We start from the raw sequence: 8,505 nt of genomic DNA, 5'->3' as shown, positions 1-8,505 counted from the left end.
CAAAAATAACAAAAATGTAGCTGGAAACAGGAATTCAATAGGAAGTTGCAAGTAGCCACAAGAATTCCAGGAAAATTATGCTGGATAATTAGCAGTAAAAGACAGTATGTAGCATCCCTAGCTGTCAAAGATATAGAAATTGTACTTCAGAAGTTTTTTTACTGCCAAAAAAGTGTAGCTGAAGAAATGAAACTGCAGTTGATGTAAAGTTACATTTGCAAGAACTGGAGAGGGAATCTTCTTAGTGGCTTACTGCTATTTATGTTGTCCCATCAGTCTCTTTACATTATTCCTCATGTCAAGGTGTTAGTGTCAAAAATTGCCTTTTACTCATGCCTCCTTTTAGAAGGTAAGAAAGCTGATTAACTTATTTAGGAGGTAATTACCTATACAAGAATTAAGCATTAGACTGTTGCTGGATCTTTCACATATGCTCAAAGGGAGAGAAAAAAATATGAACAGGCAGTCTTGTTCAGTTGCTTCCTTATAGGCACATATCCTCATTTCTTCTATTAATATCAAAAATTTCTTTCACAAAATGTGCAATCTGAATATCAACATACATCATTCATGACCGTATTCTTAGAACAACAGATATTAAACTTCTGCAGGTAGAAGCAGTGCCCAATACTGCTATTTTGCACATAGAATTCAAGATTCATGGGGCAAGCAAGAGACAGGCATGTATAAGGTTGTTTCAGTCAGAGAATGTTTGGGCATTCCCTTCCCTTCTTCTGGGCATTAGTCCTTCCCTTCCCTTCCCTTCCCTTCCCTTCCCTTCCCTTCCCTTCCCTTCCCTTCCCTTCCCTTCCCTTCCCTTCCCTTCCCTTCCCTTCCCTTCCCTTCCCTTCCCTTCCCTTCCCTTCCCTTCCCTTCCCTTCCCTTCCCTTCCCTTCCCTTCCCTTCCCTTCCCTTCCCTTCCCTTCCCTTCCCTTCCCTTCCCTTCCCTTCCCTTCCCTTCCCTTCCCTTCCCTTCCCTTCCCTTCCCTTCCCTTCCCTTCCCCCCCTTTCACTAATTAAAGTGGCTATTTTTCCAGACCCATAAGTGGGAATGCAAGTGGGACACAGCCCATGGAATTGAATACTGATGTATTTAGACAGCTGTATCTATCTATGTATTTATGTTTCTGAATCAGCTGAAGTTCTGCATTTTCTGTGAGACAAGAAACTCTAATAGAAACTCAAAGATACAGAAGATACTAGAAGACTGCAGGCTGTGAAGTTCATCTGTATTTGGGATTTCTCAGCGCATAGGGAGTTTGAGAACTGGTGCACTGATGACTAGATGAAATAAGTGCTCTCAATGTCTAAATCCTGAGGGTAAAAGTACTCATTGCACAATGGGTACAATGATATACAACCAGATACGGAAGTAATATTGATTTCCTTAGGCAGGATCGTAGCTCCTGTGGAACTTATTAGGACATGTCTGTTTACTTTGATGATTCTGTACTGAATAATCAGAGCAGAGAATCAAGTTGACTTCAGTGAAACTTGGATCGGGTCCTGAAAGACTGAATAAGAAAGTTCCTTTTATTGAAAGTACACAATGAAACCTTCCTCCTGAATTCATTAGTTATTCTTTACACCACACCTGCTTCTCTAACAAAGATTGTCCTTGGTACATAGTTAAAACAAGGAGAAAACAACAAACAAGCAACATCTTCATTCTTGGCATAGAAAGATGCTGTTTTGGGAGGTAAAAATAGCACTGAAGAGGATAGTACTGCCTTTCTTACTGCTTACATTTAAATTCTCAGAAATACGTAAGTAAAATGTTCAGTTTACTGGAATCTTATTTAATGCAATGTAATCCATGTTTTGTATGAAATGTAATATCTAGTCAGACATATTGTTACTAAATTTGGTGTAGGCAATAAGAACTTAAAATCTATTTTTTTTTTCTCTCCTTAAATCTTATTGACAAAATTGTGTAGATATAGCTTTATGTTGTCAGCTGTCTTTGCTGACACCTTCATCATGGGAGAACCATGAAGATGCAACCAATTGAAAAAAAGCCTCTTCAACGTTCATCATGGTCTCCTCTTTTCCTGCAGCGAGATAGTCACTTGTATGTAATTGTCCCATGATGGAAGGAAGGCTGCAAGGAACAGTTCAGTTGCAATCTGTCTCATATCTTGGTTTCCCCAGCAGAAACTGGTGTGAAGATAAATGGTTAATTTAGTTTATAAGGACATAAAATTAATTTTGAGGTCAGGCTCAATGTACAGGATACAAGTTCTGTATGTGAAACATCCATGTGTCAGCATGATTTTTTATGTAATTATGGTATGTTGAGCAGGCCAAATTCCAAGAAATACCCAAGTATGTAACTCCTATTAAAATCAGTAGAAGCCTTGTGTGTAGATGCTATCAATGATCTAGGTCTCAGTCTCCCTTACTTAGATATAATTCATGCTTGACAAGTCAGTTCTGTCTGTGAGATAGAATAGCTGAGAGAACATTTCTTTACCCCACTGAGACACTCTTAAGTATCTTCCACTCGTTACTAGTTTCTGTTTTTCTTACTGTTCGGTGCTGGGTAGGTAGACAACAGACACCATACTAAATTCACTGCTTTACTAAGAAATAAATAATTAAGACCCTTCCGAGAAAATGTTCAATAGTTTTTAAAACAGCACTAGCAGTTATACAGAAAATTTCCTTTTAGCAGATGTAAAACCAGTATGAGGCATAATCCATGATACAGCACAATAATTTTTTTTTTCCATAATCTTGTCAAGATTGACAGTTAAACTTTTTAAGGTAAAAAGAAAATCCTCAAAAATGTTTAGACTATTTCCTTGGGTCTCTTAGGACCTCACTAAGCTACTTATCAATCACACTGATATCAATTATGGGCAATGTCTGTCTGAGAACAATCTAGGTCATGTAAGACAAGATGAACTTATCCCTGGTATGCACTCTATTCATCAATACCTGGAGCTGCTCAATCTTTTTTACCCTTGGAGACACCTAAATTCACTTTTTCAACTTGAAAGGTGCAAAAGTTCATCAGATCATTGGATCTTTCTGCCTTCGTTATAAATACCACAGAGACTTCTGGAAACCTCTGCCAAAGACAGGAAGTATTTCTTATTTCACTGTAAAGTTATCTGTAAAGTTACTAGACACTATATAGTTACTAGACACTAAAACTACAACATGCTGCTCATAAACTTTGTTGTAAGTGTAGTTAGCCCAGTGAACATCACATGTTGTGAAAGGTTCAGGGTGCATTGAAGTCCAGTGGGAGCCATATGTTGGTGATCAATATTTACTGAACTCTTAGGGCTCTCAACAAAGATTTCAGTGCATGCATAACTGGCAGTCTTGGTCCTTCCCCAAGGCAAAGGTTCACATGTTGTTTTGTTTTTTTTTTTGTGATGGCAAAAAAGGGCCACTCTATCCCTTGTTGGAAGTTACTGATACCTCCCCATTTCTTCCAGTTAACGATTCTCTCTGACGCATCTCAGGGGGAAAAAAAAAATCATTCTAGTCAACTTAAAATATCAGAACCTATTTCATCTACTGACTAATTAAGAAAGTTAACAAAAGTTAGTAGGCAGAGAGACTAAACTCCTCTTAGTTGAATGCTCATATCAGTGGATATGATTTGTTTCTGCATTTTGTCTTCTGAATTCTGATTAGTTCTGAACAGGGGTCTGTCCTGGTGGTTCTGGATTCCAGAAGCAGTATGGAATTTTTTTTAATCCTGAAGTGGGGTGCCTAGCGACTCGAGAGAATTACATGATCAGATGTATACTCTAATATTTATGTTTTCTCAGTCTCTGTCTCTACCAGCCTCATGAAACAGATCATTAGGATTGCCTTTATAACTCTAATACCTCTTTGGACCCAATGTCCCTTCAGCAAGGAACATAATTCTGGAATATATGTGTTTAAAATATAAACTTTGCAGTCCCAAATATTAAAATCAATTATTTGTTTTATCTGGCTAGATGCAATTTTAGCCCAACAACATCCTTTTTTTCTTTTCTTAACTTATAAAAGCTTTTCTAATTTTTATCTTCCTTATATAAATTTAGTGGTAAAAAGCACACCATTGGAAGTTTGGAATTTTTACATTTTGCTTTTCATTACTTGTATTTTATTGTTAATTCTGCTTCAGCTATAACATCAGTGGTGCACCTTTGTTTCATTTTAAATAAGGAAATGTTACGGTTGCCTTAGTGTGATAGTTCACTTACATTCAATTTTCCACTGCTTCAACAAAAACTTCATCTGTGCTAGGGGTGCTGCAGTTCTTTTATCTTCATAGGGCTCACTGTAGCTGCCTGCAAACAGATCCAATTGACTGTTTTAATATTTTTTTTTTTTAATGCAAATTTTCTTAGCTTGTACTCATTTGGATAAAATTGGTATACTGTTGGTATTCCTGAGCTCTGAATTCTTCATTCAGTTGCTAGTTAGCACCTTTTCTTGTATTACATTAGTATTTCTGTACTTTCTATACATTGAATTATTGATTGTAGTATAATTTTACTTGAGTAATTTCTAGCTGTTTTGTTAAGGGTTAATTTTAATTCAAGGATTTCTTAGACCCTTTTCTAGTACTTGATCAATTCTTATAATTTATCAGAGATAAATGTTTTCTTTCATCTCTCAAGAGTTATGGCATCAAAATTTTTGTTACACTGTTTTTTTCATGGTTTGAAACCCTGTCTTCCACATGCTTAATTATATGGAGAATGCAAGAGTTCTAAAATTTCTTGGTTATTAAAGAAGCCCTTATCTAATTTAATGAGAAAAATAAAAAAAGGCAACAAATGCAATGGGGCCTGTGATGATAAGACATATGATTTCTTCCTTTGTGTCCTGCACTGGTGCTTGCTGCTCAGAGGCCTTGGATGAGGCACTAATTCATCTGAGTATCTTCTCCATTTTCATGGATTTTTCAGCACAGAGTTTTTAGTCTCTCATTTCTCTACTTCAGGCCACTTTGAAGTTGATAATTTATTAGGAACTCTCATTTCTTCTTCAATTTTTACCCCACCCAAACAAAAATATTTAAAGCAACAATTTTCAATGCTACAAAAGTGATGTTAGAATTGATAATCTAGATTTATACAATATAGGAAATTATGGAAAAAAAATTATGTTTAGCATATTCACCAAAATACAGGCTTCTTTGGGGATGGACTTTTTAATGAGGCCTGCTGCAATAGGACATGGGATAGTGTTTTTAAACTAGCAGAGGGCAAATTCAGAATAGATATAAGGAAGACATTTCTTATTCAGGAAAAGGATAGTTACAAGCAATACTGAATGTATGTATGTATGTTTCATCAAAAGCAGCAATGAGCAACATTTTCCTTCTTAATTACATTCAAAGCAACAGCACTAAAACTCTTCAGCTATTACACTGTCTAAGTAGCTGGTAGCAGAAGCAGAAAAGATGAAATTTCAGCTGAAACTGGATCAAAACCTTCCCTGTTAGTGAACTCAGTCTGTACAACTCATACACCAAGATAAATGCACAAAACTGGGTCGGCAGTCATAGTTCCTAGTTCCTGGGGCCCCATAATATTAAAAGCAAATAAGTCAGCTCTTCATAGACTATATTTAAATGCTAACAATAGAATAGTTTTTCCTCTTTCCTGCCTCTTATGCTCATGTCATTTTCATAGAGAACCACTTTTCAGGCCAAGTCGTAAAACAATTCTTGCCTCCAGCTGTCACAGGTAAGGAAAAGTCCATCCTTCGATGGATTCTTATTACTTATTAAATATTTAATAAGCTCTGAGACTAGTTCAGGGCTGTATTTCACTCTTGCTCAGTAATTTTGGTGCTGCTTGTCAAGGAAATAATGCAGGCTGAATGAAGGGCACAGAGCACTAGTTAGCAGTTTGCATACATGTCAGTAACAATAACTTACCCATGTATAATCAGGTGAGGTTTTTCCATTTTAGCTTACAAGTTGCATTTTAAAGTATTACCCTGAGGGGAAAAAATAAAGAGTCCTGAGAATAGATGCAGGAAACAAAATCCAACAATATCCAACCACTGTGCTGAAAAATTGAATTTAAAAAGACTTTATTTCCCCCTTTTTTTTTCTGTTATTGGCACAATTTTAGCATATTAAGAGCAACAAATAAGGTCACTACACTCAACAAGCAACCTCCTGTTTTTTCCCTTATCTTTATTTTCTTGATTTTCCTCTTTTTTTCTGTCAGTTCTTTGCCTAATAAGCATTGACTTTCTTTTTTCAGAGTCTCTATAATATTCTGAACCAAGGATTGTAATCTTGAAGATTTTCTTTATCACCATGGCAAAGCGATAAAAAAAATCTCTGAAAGTGCATCCATTTCTGAAAGCATAGTGTAGAGCTGTTGAAATAATATTACTGGTGATTTAGAAAATATGAAGGATTATTTTTTTTTATCTTGAAACTTTTTATATTAACTTCAGTTTACACAACAACTTTCCATTTACAGTGCCACTTTGGTGCTCAAAATCATTGTTTAAGCTCAGAAGGGAGTGTGACCACTTTAATTAATTCAGTTGGAATCATCATAGATAGACTAAATTACTTTTGTGTCTTGAAGAGTAGTCATTTTCAATAAAAGGACTTTAGCATAAAGATCATATAAAACAAAAGTATTGAACAACACATACAATATTTGCTGTTCAACTGCTGAATTTGAGGTTTTATAAATAAAAATTTGTATTTTAAAATTCACACCTATTTAAATACTGACAATAAATTTGGCATTAAATCTAACTAAGAAAAAGGATTCATAACAATGGTAATAGATCTTAGAAACTTTCAGTAAATCCATTTATCATAGGATATTTACACTTGTGAGAAACTAAATCACATTAAAAAAATGTAATTATCAGGAAATAGAATATAGCATTCAGTTTAGGAAGGTTTATTTGACAATCTATGGGATATAATTGGCAAAAGTTCTTTTAATTCTCTACTAACAAGTTAAAATTTCCAGTTAAAAAATATTGGGCTAGCAGAGTCAACTGTAGGGAAAAAAAAGTGAAAGTGGAAGTGTCAATATATTATTTAATCACTGTCAAAACAGTTCCATATTTCTCCTTTACACAAAGTACTGTAATATTTCTGTGGGAAAGTACATTTTTGCTCAATGTGAAATTGGATCAGAAATCCCTGTATGGCAAATCTGTAGCACTATAACTCAGTAAGAACATTACTGCTATTGCCTGTGACAGGCTGCAGACCTGGAACAGGAGTGCAAAAGCAGGCAGAAGGTGATCACAGGGGCTGGGAAAATACAGGCACCAGGTGAAAGCAAACCCCAGCATCCTTAAACCACTCACCAGCATTCAGCTACTGGTCCTCAAAGAAATGCAACCTTGGGAGCTGGGAAAAAATAAACAGTTATAGGGGTGAGAAAAAAAGAGTAAGTATCCATTACTTATAAATCACAGCACATACAGTAAATTCAGATGTATGGTGCACTTGCAGGTAAAAGGAGGATGTGGAATATGATAATATATGCATAAAAAATGAGCCTAGGTGAATCCTAGAGTGAGGAAGAAGAAACCATTAATACCTAGCACCATACTTCTTTCATCACTGGTGTACTTATGATTTAATACTTAAAACCCCCAAGAACTGAAGCCATTGACAACAGGATGCAGAGGAGAAGTAGAAGGCTGAGCATAGCACCAAAGAAAGGAGTAGATTCTATAGATCTTGTGCATGCATCATTCTACCTGCATCTGATTTGACCCAGAAATGTTAAAATCAATCCAACTGGAGTAACAGTTCTTTGATTATACTGTTAAGAGTTTCTAATGAGACTAACAATCAATTCTCAGCTTCATATATACAATGCATTCTTTTTGCCCATAACAAGGCTTTTTCTGTAATTGGTGGGAAATCAAGCATTCTGTAACCTGAATGCAACAAATTCATAAGAGAAACATGGAACCAGAATTAAGTCTTTTGTTGTTTTGTTTGTTTGTTTGGTTTTTTTTTAATATTTATCAAATACGAACTTAAAAAAATATTCAGGCTTGGATATTTTATTTTTCAAATATTTGTTTTATATATATATATTTTTTTTTTTTTTAAAAGGAAGAGAATTCCAGAATGTGCTTCTTTTCTCAAAACTATTACTTCTGTCATCTTGCTCTCAGCTTCATAAATTTCACTAAACTGAGACAAATTTTGAAAATGGACTCTGTTCTCTGCAGGTACACTTGGTACTCAGTGAGTCTGCCACCTCATTATATACCGGTAATTAGGCTGAATATGAAAAACAAAATAGCTTTGCCTCTATATTTTTCCCCATCATCCATGACTCTCTGTGGGTTTGCATGTAGGAGCCTCTTTGCTGAAGCGGACCAGCGAATAACGATTGTGCTGTGCTATATCCATCATTAGCCTCAAGATTTTATAATTTGTGTAAAGGGAAATTGGAAAGTATAAAAAAGGAAGATTCAGTGCAATGTATTGTTAATGAAATATCTGGTCTCTGGTTTGTCAGCACAAAATACCTTGAT

The 8,505-nt window shown here is 35.5% G+C and overlaps 1 long non-coding RNA gene across 2 annotated transcripts; it reads right to left on the bottom strand.

Moving 5' to 3' along the window:
* Positions 1-1,031: 1,031 nt before the first annotated feature.
* On the bottom strand, positions 1,032-7,992 carry LOC138107738 (uncharacterized). 2 transcript variants are annotated; one of them, XR_011149677.1, is made up of 4 exons: positions 7,315-7,992; positions 5,900-5,961; positions 4,212-4,298; positions 1,032-2,157 (listed from the first exon to the last, which is right to left on the bottom strand). It is a non-coding gene; the product is annotated as an uncharacterized lncRNA (long non-coding RNA). The 2 variants fall into 2 exon arrangements; XR_011149676.1 differs by lacking the exon at positions 1,032-2,157 and having other exon boundaries at positions 4,054-4,298.
* Between the last annotated feature and the right edge of the window lie 513 nt (positions 7,993-8,505).

The sequence above is a fragment of the Aphelocoma coerulescens genome, chromosome 1 (assembly GCF_041296385.1).
Source record: "Aphelocoma coerulescens isolate FSJ_1873_10779 chromosome 1, UR_Acoe_1.0, whole genome shotgun sequence".
Classification (NCBI taxonomy): domain Eukaryota; kingdom Metazoa; phylum Chordata; class Aves; order Passeriformes; family Corvidae; genus Aphelocoma; species Aphelocoma coerulescens.
This window is presented reverse-complemented; position numbering and strand designations above follow the sequence as displayed.